The sequence below is a fragment of the Onychomys torridus genome, unplaced genomic scaffold (assembly GCF_903995425.1).
Source record: "Onychomys torridus unplaced genomic scaffold, mOncTor1.1, whole genome shotgun sequence".
In the NCBI taxonomy this organism is placed as follows: Eukaryota; Metazoa; Chordata; class Mammalia; order Rodentia; family Cricetidae; genus Onychomys; species Onychomys torridus.
The window spans coordinates 83,618-98,965 of NW_023412721.1; the positions used below are offsets into that span (position 1 = coordinate 83,618).

A 15,348-nucleotide genomic window follows, 5' to 3' on the forward strand; every position below is an offset into this window, starting at 1 on the left:
AGCCCACCTTCTGTCTCCAAGTCTGTGGGCACCTGTCCTGCTTTGGCACGCACTACCCACAGAGGCATCCCATAACCTGCCGCTCGGGGAGGAGGGGCAGAGTAATGGGCACCACCAAGTCGCCACCCCGGGGCAGAGGCTCTGCTGTTCAGCATTTATTGAGTGACTTACTGGATGCCTTGGAGACTCGGAGCCAAAGCAAACCCTTTCCAGCTCTGCGGCTTCTGTGCATGTAGTTGGCACTACAGAAGGTTTCTTGGGACACAGCAGGCAGGAATTGAGAGATGTGGAGTTCCCAGACAGGCAGAACTTGGGTGACGTGGGGTGTTCACCCACCCACCCACCTCGCACAGTTACAAATGTGGTTTCCCTAACAAGCAAGTCCTGCCTCCCTGTCCCTCAACACTGGGCACTGGGCTGGTGAGTCATTCTCTGTGGGAATCCTGGCACGTGCTCGCATACACTAGCGCACGCGCACACACACACACACACACACACACACACACACACAAACGCAAACGTGTGTGTGTGTGTGTGTGTGTGTGTGAGAGAGAGAGAGAGACAGAGACAGAGACAGAGACAGAGAGACAGAGAGAGAGAGAGACAGAGACTACTGAGTTGGGCAGGGTGGTCCAAGCCTTTAATCCTTTAATCCCAGAATTAGGGAGGCAGAGGGAAGTGATCTCTGGTAGTTCAAGGCCAGCCTGGGCTATAAGGTCAGAACCAACAAATCTGGAGGGATTTTCCTCAAATAAAGACAGAAGGTTAGTGAGGGTGTCCCAGCCGGGCTTTGCGGGATGCAGCTGTCCAAGGACACTGTGGGCAGTGACTTGGGAACAGCCATGCTCCTGGGCAGGGAGTTTAGGAACATTCGCAGCTGCAGCTCTGCCAGCCAGGCCTTAATGCCATGGGGGATGATGGGACCTCGGCAGAGCAATTGTGAAGGGCGGGGTGGGGGGATCATGGGGTCAAGGAGCACTGGAGGGTGGTTTGGGAAAGGCATTCGGAGGCTGAGGCAGGGTGATCTTTAATTTGAGGCTGCCCGACCACATAGTGAGACCCTGTCCCAAAAAATTTAAGACAATAAAGTAATTGTGGACGAGCGGTGGGGCGGTGGGTCAGTGGGTCAAGCTTATCACCCACAAAGCCCTGACTTCCCTCCCCAGCACTATGTAAACCAGGTGTGATGGTCCATAACTGTCATCCCAGCTTTGGGGAGAGGGAGGCAGGAAGATCAGGAATTCAAGGTCATCCTTGACACACAGGGAGGTTAAAGCCACCCGACCCTGCCTCAGAAACCAAAAACAGAGCTGGGGCATTGGAGACCTTCCTTTAACCCCAGCAGTTTGGGGGCAGAGGCAGCAGGACTAGCTCTGTGAGTTCCAGGCCAGGCTAGCCTGATCTACATAGAGAGATGCTGCTTTTTGGGACACTGTCTTACATCACTGGCTTTGGCTTAAGGCACAATTAGGGGAGGTGGTTAGAGGTCTGACATTTGGAAGGTGCCTAGTAGTGGGCCTGCAGACACATGTTGGGGGGTTCAAGTTTCAGAGACGCTGTCTCGAGGCCCCCAGCCAGGACCACCTACCCCACAGCTCTGGCTCAACCCCACCCACCTCAGCTCCTGCCCGCCCTGTGGCCTGTGCCCTATCCCGAAACCCGCAGCAAGAGGCAGGCGCCAGGCAAGTGCCCAGCAGTGGATGGGTGAGAGCCACTGTGTCCAGTTACTTCTCTTGTTCTGTGTGTAGCCCAGGGCTCAGCTTGAACTGCATTCACCATCTGAGCCAGGCCCCTTTGCCACGGTGCACAAAGAAGTTTGACACATGTACCAGTGGAGGAAACCCTGTTTCTTATACCCCAAAGCTTAGCCTGTGGGCAGACAAAGTAGGGTGCCCAGAACCCTAATTCCTTCCAGAATCTCCTGGGAGCCTTGGGTGCAGGCAGCTTGTCCAATCCAGACTCCGTCCTCAGAGCAGCCAAGGACTGATTACTGGAACCCAGGAGCGCAAGTGTCCAGGCCTGCAGGACCCCTCCAAGTAGAACCTCCTGTTCCATGGGATAGCACTTGAGTTTGCTCTGGGGGTGTAAGTCACTAAGTCCCCAGATAGAGTGGCACCATCAGTGGTGTCCATGCCCAAGGATAGGCTAGGGATGTCTTAAAAAATAAATTTCACTTGCTTGTTTATTGTGGGGGTAGGAACATCTGTGTCACAGTGCTTGTGTGGCAATCAGAGGATAACTTTTGGGAGTGAGTTTTCTCCCGAGGCGGGGGTGTCCTGGCAGTAGCGTGGGGTGAGACTCCAAGGCAGCCGTCACTCATGCCTTCTCATCCTCCTTCCCAGTCGGGGGCCACGCCCCTCATGATAGAAGCTCAGATGTGTCACACAGATCTGTGCCGCCTCCTCCTACAGCAGGTGGCTGCAGCAAATGACCAGGACCTGCAAGGCAGGTGAGCACCTCCCCTCCCAACCTTTCCATCCTATGCTGTGTGACTTGGAGCAGGTATCTGGACCTCTCTGAGCTGGGGACCTAGGAAGCCTCTTTTTAGTCTTCCTGGCCCGGGTGTAGAGAAGGGTTCAGGGGGTTGGGGACAAACCTCTGCCTCCTCAGCAGCCCTTTACCCCCACAGGACAGCCTTGATGCTGGCATGTGAAGGGGCCAGTCCCGAGACCTTTGAAGTCCTCCTGCAGGGTGGAGCCCAGCTGGGCATCACTGATGCACTAGGCCAGGATGCCACTCACTATGGAGCCCTGACCGGGGACAAACTCATCTTGCAGCTTCTACAGGAGTCTGAGCAGCGCCCTTCACCTCCCAGTGGTGTGCATCCCCGCCCCCCCCCCCCCCCCCCCCCCCCCCCCCGTCTCCTTCTAGGCAGTTTCTGATCATCCCCTTATTTGCTTGTTACTGATAGTTTCAAGGAATCCCAATCTGCAGGATCATGAAAATTTTCATGTTTCCCCTGCTCAGGGCAGTATCTAGGAGCCCCAGAGGACTTAAGAGTGGTCTGAGGGTACACTGTGATTTCTTGGGTCACCCTTAGTATGGAGACTGCCTTTCCAAACAGGTGACAACCCACACAACCACCACCTTCCAACTTGGAAGATCCACTGCCCTCCCCACACAGATCCCACCTCTGTAGGTTTCTACCTTAGAGTCCCTGATTCAGAGGCTGGGTTTTGTGGTGCATGACCAGACTAGAGCACTCAGAGCTGAGTTTGAGGCTAGCCTGGGCTACAGAGTGAGACTCCCCCTCAGAAAAACAACAACAAAAGCACTAGTGCTTGGGAAGCTGAGAGAGCCCTCTGAGTACCCTGGGCTGGGCAACAGCCTTCCTGGAGCTGAGAACACAGAACTGGGTCCCTGACTCCGAATCCCCTCTCTTCTGGCCTCTCTAGAGGATGACTCTGGAGAAGCCTCCTCTCAGGTAGGAATTGGGAAGGAAGGCAGGACAGTCCCTGCCCTATGACCACACTCCCTTCTCACTTCCCCCCAAGGAAGAGAAAGCAACTCTGTCACCTCTACTCCGGCATCTGCTGCCACACACTGGCAGTCCTACACACAGGGACAGCAGGGCCTGGATGGGAGTTGCTAAGAGCTGATTCAGACAGAGGAAAAGACTGGCCACTTTCCCTGCCCTGCCCCAGGTCTTCTGTGTCTGAAGCTTCATAGGGGATAGAAAATGTCACAGAGGACAGTAGAGCCCGGGGAAGGGACCTCAGCGAACAGTGGGAGATGGGATGAATAGGGTGGACTCGGGGTCCATCACAGGACGTCATGGGGGAGCTGAGGCTGCTGATGGCTGGGGAGCTAGTTATGGTGGGACCCCTGAGTAGATCCTGACACAGGCCTTATGTCCTACATCCATCCCCCTGTGCCCACACCAGAACTTGCTGTCCAGCTGTGAAAAGTGAGGGGCCCCTAAGAAGCGAAAGGCACCCCAGCCTCCAGCCAGCACGCCTGTTCACATAAGAGATGGGGTTGGCCTGGGGTGGGAGGGGGCTCTGCCTCACACTCAGGATGGTGCAGCCCTGGAGACCTCACCTAAAGTGGCTTCCCTTGGTGGGGAGGAGACAGGACGATCAGGATGCTTATGAGGAGATTGTACGTCTGTGCCAAGAGAGAGGCCAGTTCCTACAGAAGATCAGGGGGCTGGAACAGCACAAGGAACGGAGGAGAAGGGAGGTTAGGAGGCTGCAAGGCCTGTGGTCTGAGCGTGGGGAAGCTATTCCTTGGAACACCATATCCCTACCTTCCTCCCCTTCCTTCTCCCTCAGCTCCAGACACTCAGCCCCTCACTGGCCTTCCCACATGGTGGGCTCTGTCCTGCCCCAGGGCCTTTGCACATGGTGTTTGCAGTAGACAATTGCTGTCTGCCTGGCTTTCCCAAAGGCTCCCTTCCTCACAGTCTGCTTGTTACAGACTGACATCTCCCTAGCCCACCTTATTTATAATTGTACCCTCATTTTCAGCTTCCTTCATTTCCACAATAGCCCTCCACCACTCAAAGGCATCCCCTGAGGGCAGGCTCTGGTGAACGGGCCAAGCTCAGAGAGGATAAATACTGGATGAATGACTGGCCCATGGTTAGGAGTGAATAAATGAGTGAACAAATGAATGAGTGAATGAATGAATGGCCTGGAACAGGGTCTGCTGCTATGGAGCAAGCACTGGGCTAACACACCTTGAGTGAGTGGGGAGAGGACAGAATGGGGTCTGGCACACAGCATGGATAGTCATTCAGAGTGGCACACAGTAGGTGCTCAGTGTATGTGAAGAATAGAGTCATGGCAGGCACACACTAGGTGGTGCATGACTATCCAGCTCTGTCCTGCTCCGTCCAGTCCCAACCACTTCTCCCCGCAGCCCCTGGAAGCAGAGGCCAGCTCAGTGCACAGTCTGGAGAGGCAGGTAGGTGTGGAGGGCCAGTGCTTGGGAGGGTGCTGGGTCCTCAGATCCCAGGTTCCAGGAACTCGGGTTCTGCGTCATCAGGTCCTGAAGTGCTTATGTGGACCTCTGCAGGTGCAGGAGCTGCAGCAGCAGCTGGCAGAGAAGCAGGAGGAGAAGGAGAGCCTGGGCCAGGAGGTGGAGAGCCTGCAGAGCAGCCTGTCCCTGCTGGAGGTGAGCTAGAGCCCAGGAGGGCGGGGCCCGGGGGTTAGGGTGCTGCTATTGGCATAGGGAGAGAAGCTGGACAGGATGGGGTCAAAGACTGGGGGAGGGACCAGAGGCTGGGTGGGGTTGGAGTCTGGAATGGGAGTAGAGGTGTGTGGAAAGTCTGAGGAAAAGACAGAGCCATTATCAAAGTGTGGAGCCAGTGCTGGGAAGGGGCAAGGGGCGGGATCACTGCACAGGAATGGGAAGGACCATGGCAGGGATGGGTGGAACCAGGATGGGTGGGCAGGGCTTGACAAGTGGGGCCAAATCTCTTTCAGTGTTGGGTGAGGTGGGATCTTTTTTTTTGTTTTTTAATTTTTTTCGAGACAGAGTTTCTCTGTGTAGCTTTGCACCTTTCCTGGAACTTGCTTTGGAGACCAGGCTGGCCCTCAAACTCACAGAGACCCACATGGCTCTGCCTCCCGAGTGCTGGGATTAAAGGCGTCTGCCACCACTGCCCTGCTAGGTGGGATCTTTTGAAGTGCCAAGCACCCTGGTGCATCCACGATGTACCGGCCACACATGACTTCCACAAACCCACATAGCTATGAAGATTTCTCCAAACATGCACACATGGCCACCTCACTGACACATGCATCCCACATGCTCCACAGGTATAAATCTTCCAATCATACACGGTTCACATCCCTCCAACCTACACCCATATACTGCTCAAAATGTGCAATTAGAATCAGCAAGATAGACTAGCTGATAATGTGGCATACTGCTCACCCTACTGACCTGAGTTCACTTCCCCACATCATGGAAGGAGAGAACCAAATCTCAAGTTGTTCTCTGACTGCCACCTATGTACTGTGGCAAGTGTGCATGCCTGTGCAGACACACACACACACACACACACACACACACACACACACACACTCACACACAAATGTGATAAAATATCTTATAAGTGAGTAATTACACAAACATTCCTAGAGATGGTCCTCTATTGGGAAGGTGCTGGTATTCAAACCCAGAGCCTTGATCATATGCTAGGAATGTCACCTGGTGGTGAGTGCTTGCCTAGCATGTGCAAAGTCCCTGGTCCACGCTGGCATCTTAGTAGAACGTGGAAGGATATGTTGGATGCTCAGTGAGTAAAGCCACAGCCAGTCAGGTGTTTACAGAGTGCTGTGTAGATTTATGAACACCCCCGTTTTAGGAGGTAATGGGGGTATCAAGGGGCAGGACCTGAAGGTCGACTTTGAACCACACACCTAGAATGAGAGAGAGAACACCAGCTATGACGTAGCCACCCTGCAGGACAAGGAGGGTGAGATGCCTGACTTTCCAGGTGAGTCCTGACACCTCCCCCTACCCACTGTTGCTCATCTGGGATTCTGAGGGATTGGGGAGGGCAGAGTCATGACCTTGCACGGAGGGGTGTGATGCCAGGGGCGTGGCACATGCACTGTGAGTGCCCCCGTTTGCCAGAGGTGGTGCTAGGTCCCCACTGAATGGCTCCTGACCCCTGTCCCTGATGGTGTGTGCTCCCAGCCCGACTCAGGGCTCTTCCTGACCCTGCCAGGAGCCGAGGCTGTGTTGTCAACGCCTCTTTGTCCATCTGCCGAGGAGCTGGTGGCATCCCTTCAAGAGCAGGTGGCTCAACTCACCAGGCAGAACCAGGAGCTGCTGGAGAAGGTCCAGGTGGGGGAGACTGAGGCAGTGCACAGCTCTGGGGACCTGGGTGTGGGTGGGGAACATGGTAAGGCTGCCTCTTAGCCTGCCTGCCTCCCCATCCCCAGATCCTTGAGGAGTTTGAGAAGGACGAGATGCAGATGGTGGAAGACAGTCAGCCTGAGGTAGTCCCTCTGGTCTTGTATGGCTGCCTGAGGGCAGAGCCTGAGCAGCTCTGGAAGCAGCATGAAGAGGCCATACACGCTCAGCAGCAGCAGCAGCAGCAGCAGCAGTAGCAGCAGCAGCGGGAGGTGACCTGGGGCCATGGGGCAGAAGAGACAGCACACAAGGAGAGCAAGGACAAGGGCACCACCTCCCAGAATGGATCCAGTGTCCCAGAGCTCAAGGGCACCACATATCCAGAAACCACAGCCAATAGCACCGGACCCCAAGCTGGAGGCTCCCTGCGCATTGGGAACACAGAAGCCAGTGCCTCAGAAGTGGCATCCATGGAGCTGGAGGCTGCAGGTTCAGAGGCCACAGGGAGAGATGGAGTGGCAGTGGAGGTCATGGACACTAGAACAACCTTGGGTCAGGCCCTAGAGGTGAATGCTGGAAGTGAGCTGGTGGAGGCAGAAGTCACAGGAGTGGAGGAGAATCCGGGAATGAAGGCTAATGGAGAGCATGTGGTGCAGGATGGGCTCACAGGGACAGGGATTAGAAACATGGAGGCCATGGTAGTGAAGGCCACAGAATTGTGGGATACCGGAGTTCAGGCCACAGGAGCAGAGGCTGTGGCAGTGAAGACCACGGGAGTGCAGGCCACAGTGGCAGAGGTCATAGGAGTGAAGGTGACAGGAGAGCAGGCCACCATGGCAGAGGCCAATGGAGCTGAGGCCATGGGACCCAAAGACACGGAAGCGGAGGCCACCGGCACAGAGGGCCCCTGCACTGCGTCCCTGCTTCCCGTGGACGGGGGTGGTGGCGGCGCTGCAGGCAGAACTGGACACCTGGATCCGCGGCCTGGAGGAGGTGCTGCGCCAGCGGGAGCCAGAGGCAGAGGCGGAGCTGTAAGCTGCCCCGGGCCAGTTTGCGGAGGTGGAGGAGGCGGCACAGGGGCGGAGCCGCGAGCTGGAGGCGCTGCGCGAGCTGCTGGCCACCGCCACAGCCACAAGAAAGCACGGAAGCACAGAGGCCGCTTAGCTTGGGCCACCTACCTCAGCTCTGCCCTTGACACTGCCCGTGAGGAGCTGGAGCGCATGCGCGGGGCCTCTGTGTGGCCAGAAGAGCACGAGTAGGCCCTGGGCGCGCTGCGTGACCACGTGACCCGCCTGCAGGCGCAGCTCTGGAGCTGGCGCACAAGCAGGAGAGGACAAGCGCCAAGGTCTTCCAGGTGAGCGCTGGTGTCAGGACGCCCTTATAGTGTATTTCCGCGTGGGCGTGGGCGTCTCTGCACATGTGCAGTACCCACCAGGCCAGAAGGGGGTCCGATCCGTGGGAACTTTGGACCCCAGTTGCAATGTGGGTGCTGGGAACCGAACCTTGGTCTTGTGCAAGAGCAGTTGGTGCTCTAACCGCTTTGCCATTTCTCCAGCCCTCAATATTTCTGTTTTGATTTAATTTGTTCTTACGTGTGTGCACACACAGTGTGGTGGAAAAGTCAGATGGCAGCCTGTGGGACCCAGTCTTCTCCTTCCATCTTGTGGGTCCTGAGGACCCAACCAAGGCTGTCAGGCTTGGCTGCAAGTGCCTTTACCGGCTGAGCCATCCCTGAGCCCTGGTCTTTCTTATTGCTTTTGGGGGTTTTGTTTTTATAACAGAAACTCAAGTAGTCTAGGCTGACCATGAACTCATGACCCTCCTGCCTCCACTCTTAATTATAGGGATGGCAGGTCTCACCCCGACCTGTTTATACAGTGGCCTAGTGCATGCTGGGCTAGCACTTTACCCACTGAGACCCATCTGAGCTGAAAACATTGATGTAGCAGACTTGATGATGCACAGCCGCACACGGAAATCTGTCACAACAAAACAAAATGCAAACAAAAACCTTCCTTACAGGGGAGAGTGTATATGTGTTTTGAGGCAGTCCCTCTCAGTTGTCTGGGCTGTTCTTGAACTCACTTGTAGCCCTCAAACTTGTGATCCTCCTTCCTCAGCCCCCTGAGTACCTGGATCTCATGTTTGCACCACCAAGTGTGGAAGCTAGGACACAGAGAGGCTTAACTACCTGTCCAGGGACACACAGCTAGTAACCAGAGGTGCATGGCAGGACCAGAATGTTCCTAGGGTCAGTGGAAAGCTATCAGCTCAGCATGGAAGGGTGGGGAGAGACCCAGGACCCAAGCCTCTTTGGGGTCTAAATGTCCCGAGAGTCACTTGTGGGCTTGGGCTACAGGTTGCAGCATGAGGCATTGTTTATGAAGAGCAAGAGGCACACAGCAGAGGCCCAGCTGGCTATTGCTGAGTAGCAACTCCAGGCCCTTCATACAGAGGCTGAGAGGGCACGCCAGGCTCAGAGCCATGCCCAGGAGGCCCTGGACAAGGCCAAGGAGAAGGACAAGAATGTGGCTCACTGTTGGGGCCCACTCAACCGAGATTACCCAGAACTGAAGAACCTTCTAGCCCCTGCTCTCTTGTGAAACCAGCCCATTTATCACATGGGAAAGGGAGACACAGAAGATGCTCCAAATGGCTGTTGTAACCATGGTAATTGGTGTGGCTCGCTTACTGTTCCCTCTAGTTATCCATTGGAAGTAACAGGAACAGAGAGGCAAATCCACTCACACAAGGTCACGCCACTAAATGGACCATAAACTGAGATTCCAACCCAAATTTCCCATCTGGAATTTTAGAAGATTTTTAAGTTAATTGTTCTTCTTTAGTTGGGGTCTGGGACATGCATGTGTGGAGATCAGAGGACAAATTGCCTGTATTTCTTTTCTCCTTCAACCATGTGAATCCCAGGGTTGAACTCAGTAGAGATACAGGCTTGTCAGCATGTGCCATTACCCACAGAATCATCTCACGGCCCCCCAATTATATCTTTTTCTGTGTGTTCTTTGTGTGCATGTGCATGTGTGGAGGTCACAAGTCAACCTTGGGCATTCCATAACGTGAGATTAAAATCCAAGCTGTGCTTATAGGACTGGAAGAGCAGGGTGTTTTTCTATGAAAGGCCAAAAAGAGAAAGCACTTGCAGAGCTGGAGGCTGTGTCTGCTTCCTGTTTGCTGTGAGCAGACAGGGCCATGTGTAGATAAAACTTTATTGATAGACAGCCAAATGTCATTTGGAATCCCTCCAAGGGTCACAAAATAGACTTTCTTTTTAACTCCCCAAACATTTGAAAACTTGAGGAACATTTTTCAGCCCTTCAGATGTATAAGTACAGTTCCCAGTCAGCTCAGCTCCTGGCCCAAATCAGTGACCCTTTACCCAGCTGCCCGGCAGAGGTGCAGAGGTCCCTGTCCCTGTCTGTTTGCTCATGGAGTTCCCCCACCACTCCAGATCACAGAACTGTCCAAAGAAGTCTTCACACTGAAGAAGTCTCTGAAGATGCAGCAAACAGCCCTGGCCAGCTCCCAGGAGGAAGACCTGTGCGCCCAGGTGGCAGCCATGCAGCAGTGGATGGAGGTGCCACTCTGCCACAGGGGAGGGGTGATGGGAGCAGTCAGGGTACAGACGGGGATGGCTGGCAGGATGCAGGCTGGTCAGGGCACCACAGGGTCACTTCCCTGACTCAGGCATCAGCAGACACCAAACATGGGGTTTGACCTCAGGTCGAGGTATGTGGATGTGTCTCGCTGTGGATGGGCCTCACCATCCAAATTCTCTTCCCATTCCTCTCCTCCCCCCTCCCACTCCCACTCCCTCCTTCCCTCACACCTTTCTTTTGAGCCAGGGTCTCATGCGGCCCAGGCTGACCTTGAGCATCAGATCCCTCTGTCTATCCCGTGTCCACAGGCAGAGGCCAGGGAGCACGGTGCTGTGGTGACTCTATACCGTACTCATCTCCTATATGCCATGCAGGTGAGTCCCCTGCCTCTTGACTCCATCTCAGGGTGCCACCGCCTGGGCCTCAGTTTCCCCTTCTGTTTGGGACAGGCTTGTGGGTTCTGGGAACATCTCTGTGTATCGCCCTGTCTAGTGAAGTGTTGACTCCCTTGGGTTTGAGTAGGGGGATTTCCAGGGCACAGGGGAGCACCCAGCCAGTGCACAGAGTTTGGCTCTGCCTTTGTCCCCACAACAGGGAGAGATGGATGAGGACGTGCAGTACATCCTCAGCCAGATCCTGCACATGCAGCGGCTGCAGGCTCAGGGCCGCTGAGGACACAGCTCAGCCTTTCAGTCTCCATCCTTCACCTCTGCAAGCTGAAGCTACAGAGACCTCCTTCCCCATTACCCAGGGTGATGACCGGGACTCATCATGCACGGGGAGGCCAGCCTGGTACCTTACCAATGGTGCCCAGCTGACCCATCACTCCATGGCTACCAACACTCACCATCTGATATGTTACAACTAACAATATTGCCACCTACATCACAACCGTCCAGCCAGGAGTATAAGCTCACTGCTAGAGGGAGACATAACCAGCGTGGGACACATGCTGAGGGCAGGCATGGGGCAGGAGAGTTCAGAAGAGGGTCTGATATTCTGGACTTAAAACACAGTTATGGCAAAAAATATGAGTGCAATGCGATATTTAAAGAAACCAGGAAATAGTGTTGCAGCTTGGGTAAAGCCCTCACCTAGAATCTGGAGGTGAGGGGCTGGGGGCATGGTCAGGGTGGAGCCCCACCTAGAATCCCCCAGTGAGGGGCTGGGGGCATGGTCAGGGTGGAGGTCTGCCACTGCTCTAGAGGCAGTGAGACTTGGGACAATGGAGCTGATATTTTAGGTGGACAGAAATCTAATGCAATAGCCAACTTTATTCAGAACCCCTGACAATATAATGTCAGAGGGTTAAGAAAGGTCACAGGATAGCCAAGGCTGCACAAAGAAAGCCTTTTTCTAAAACCAAAACCAAAAAAATAAGGTTGTAGCTGGAAGTTTTCCTGTGTCCTACTGAGCCCTGAGGTCCCACAGCTGCTTATGAAATAATCGCTCAGAGGCTTATATTAATTACCAAGTGTATGGCCTATGGCAGGCTTCTCACTAGATAGCTCTATCATTTTATCCCATTTTTATTAATCTGTGTATATCCATGTGCTCTGTGGCTTCATCTGCATCCCATTACCTGTTGCTCCTTGGATGGCGGTTTGGCATCTCCCTTTACTCTCCTCTCACTTTCTCTCTTGGATTTTCCCACCTGGCTCCACCCTGCCCTGCCATAGGCCAATGCAGCTTTATTTATCAACCAATCAGAGGAACACATATTCACAGTGTACAGAAAGATGTCCCACAGCAAAGGAAGAAAGAAAGGTCACCTGAGTAAAGTTCTCATGAGTTCAGGCTGTATACAATAACAAGGACATGTCACACATGGCAAAAACATGTTTTCCATAGGCACATAAACATTTATTTGAATAACAGCACCAAGCCATAGTGAATAATCTTAAGTAGACTTATTCTTACCCTCTACACCTGGGAGGAGCACAAAATCACATTCCAAGAATAATTCTATGTTTTGAAGAAAGTTCATAATACTCTTTACTGTATTCTTGGAGTATACTCAAATACTCAGAATCCTCCTCACATGACTACATTCCAGAAATTTGTTCTGATAAGCTTGAGCTTATACAAGACCTACTGATCCCAAACTTTCTTTTTCTTCTCATCCTGTTATGCCCAGATTGAGGGGACCCCCAAAAGACCACCACAGGGACCGACTTCCATATGTAAAAGCAAAGAGCCTTTATTTTCAAGCTTAGAGCTTGGACTCTGATGCAGCAGTGGGAGCAGACAGCCCTCCCTAGGGTGGGATTTTCCAGGGTCTAGGACCCTAATTGGCTGACATTTGTCTAGGGGTATAGGGAATGTTTGGAATGTCAGGTATGTCCCCTTAGATGCAGGTTCTCCCTGGGTGGGGTCAGCTTATGGCTTTTCCTATGTCCAGGTGTTGCCTGCCAGAAGCTGTGTCTGAGCCTCTAAGCCTGTCATGGCAGCTGTGTTGTTAAGCTGTTTTGGCCCTCCTCACATTCCCCCCTTGACAAGTACCAATGAGAGGACTCAATCATGAGTCCTATCTGCCCAGGGGTTTAAGGGTATTGGGACCTAAGACTATTAGCTAACAAATTTTTCTAGGACAGTGGCATCTGTATCTATTGCCATTCTTAAGGCCCTGTAGTTCTGATCATTGAGTACAACCAAATTATAATCTTGAATAATAACTTTTTAAGGCCACATAATACCTCTTTGGTTCTGCACAAAGAAGGTCAAGTGTCTTATATTATTGCAGAACCATTTTAGTTAATAAATTTATCAATTGGCAATTCTGAACCTATTTTCTTGGTATATCAATGGTCATTATAGTTATCCATTTTGTCCCTTATGCCAGGGAGTTTCCTTTTGACCCAGCATTTCAACTATTTTGCACAAGGAACATGTATTCTCTTCTGGAACTACTTCTAGATGGCATTGGTGTACCACTGTCAGGCCCCCCAAAAGACTGAAAGACTAGTCAAAGCCTAGGCAATGGGGCATCTATCAGAAGCATGTAGCAATCTGACCCAGATGAAGAGACAGGGAACATCACATTGGCTTGGCTGGCCCACACAGCTTTTAGCAAGTCCAGAGCTCACAGTCATTTGGAACAGTATATTCCGCAACTGAAGCTTGGAGGTGTCTGCCAGCCAAGTGGAAACCTGTTGAGAAAAATTTAAACTAGGAACACAAGTTAAAATTTATGAACTTACTGGGAACTTTTAGGCCCATAGTCTTAGTAATTGGGAAGGGCAGGAGTCCCAAGACCAGGAGAGAGAAAAATACCATCCTTAGGAATAGACAAGTGGGCAAAATTTAAGCTGTACTTATCTAGAGTCCTTCCGACCTCTGTGAAGTGGATCCAAGTATTATGACTCTTTTAATCCTCTGGGACCTATATGAATTATCTTATGAAGTAACATAAAAGTTTTAGCTACATTAACATTACCAATCTGTACTGAAGTTTGTATCATAGACAAAAGCAGGTGATGAGTATCTGAAAAACAGCAGAAGTGGACTCAAACCATTGAGTCCTAGTAAGAACTACAGATTTGGGTTAAAAACATGTGAATTTTCTTTCTGTCCAGAGAGCTAGGTATAAATTAGAGGGTTTTTTTTTGTTTTGTTTTGTGTTTTTGTTTTGTTTTTGTTTTCTTTTGGCCAGATGAGAAGCACTTTTAAGTTTATATTTAGATGACAACCAAAAGAAATCTAATATGTTGAGCTCATGACTGAACAGTAAGTAGTCATTGCTCTACCAGCTTATCAGAACTCTCTTAAATGTTGAGCTCTGAACTGTTATATTATAGAAGAGGAAAGCAATCTAGAATATTTTTCATAATTTAAATCATTTATTTGTATCCTTATAATTTGCATTTATATCTTAAATCATTTTCTGAGATCCTCAAAGCTTATAAACTTTCATATCCTCAGACCTTTATAGATCTTAAAACATTCTTAGTCCCTCAAAACTTGCACAGACTTTTATGTCCTCAGAATTTTTTTTTCCAGACCCATATTTAAACCTTTGTGACTGATTTAAATTTTCATATCTTAGAACATTTTCTTAAAAATGAGGTAACAAGCTGGCTATAGCCTTGCAGAAGGATCTGGTTGTCTGATGTTGCCAAGCTGACATAGTTATAGCTACGCTAGCCCTCAGTACTAACAGAGATCTGAGAAGGATAAATTTAAGTGCAGACTGAGTAAGCAGCTTCTGATTCTATAAGTGACAGGGACCAGTCCATACTCAGCTCTCCATAGCATTGGAGGCATAAGTACCAGAATAGCATCAATCTTTTTCGGCACATAAGGGAGGGTTTTTTTCTTTGGGGAGGGACATGGAGAAGACTGATCATACTTTGTCAAGGAAAAAAGGTGCAATTAATTCTCCAGTGTTCTGCTACTTGTCCACAGTCTGGGCTGTGTCCTGGTGGCAGATGTTGCATTAGAGCATCTTGTCCTGTGGCCAGCATTGCCATAATCCAGGTGGAGACATTGTGAGAATAGACAGAGACAGCTGCCAGCCTGGACAGCCACCTAAAGTTTCTCAGCATCATTGGGCCATACAATTTGGCTACATTCCTAGAATATCTGATAGGCCATTTTCATAAGCAAGAATTTTGAAAGACCATCATACCCGGTCTTGGCAGAGTTCAGTAGTCGCTTTTCCTTGTGTTCTGCTCATCTAAAAAGGATAGTGTTCATATAACTGTCAAGGGAAAGTCAGTTCTTTGCCCAGCTGTCCATTTTGTGCTAAGAAGAAGACAAACTTCCAAACGGAAATGTCTGGAAGCCCATCATTTTCTCATGATCACATTAGTGCTACCAGGAGCAATTGTGTCTCACAGCAATTGAATTCTAAGTTTTAAAACATAAATGTTATATTCTCTAGGTCTATGAAGTGTTTGAAGATTACCTATATATCTGACAT

The 15,348-nt window shown here is 51.4% G+C and overlaps 1 pseudogene; it reads left to right on the forward strand.

Moving 5' to 3' along the window:
- The first annotated feature begins 2,318 nt into the window (after positions 1–2,318).
- LOC118575799 lies at positions 2,319–11,480 on the forward strand (annotated as a pseudogene).
- Positions 11,481–15,348: the final 3,868 nt, after the last annotated feature.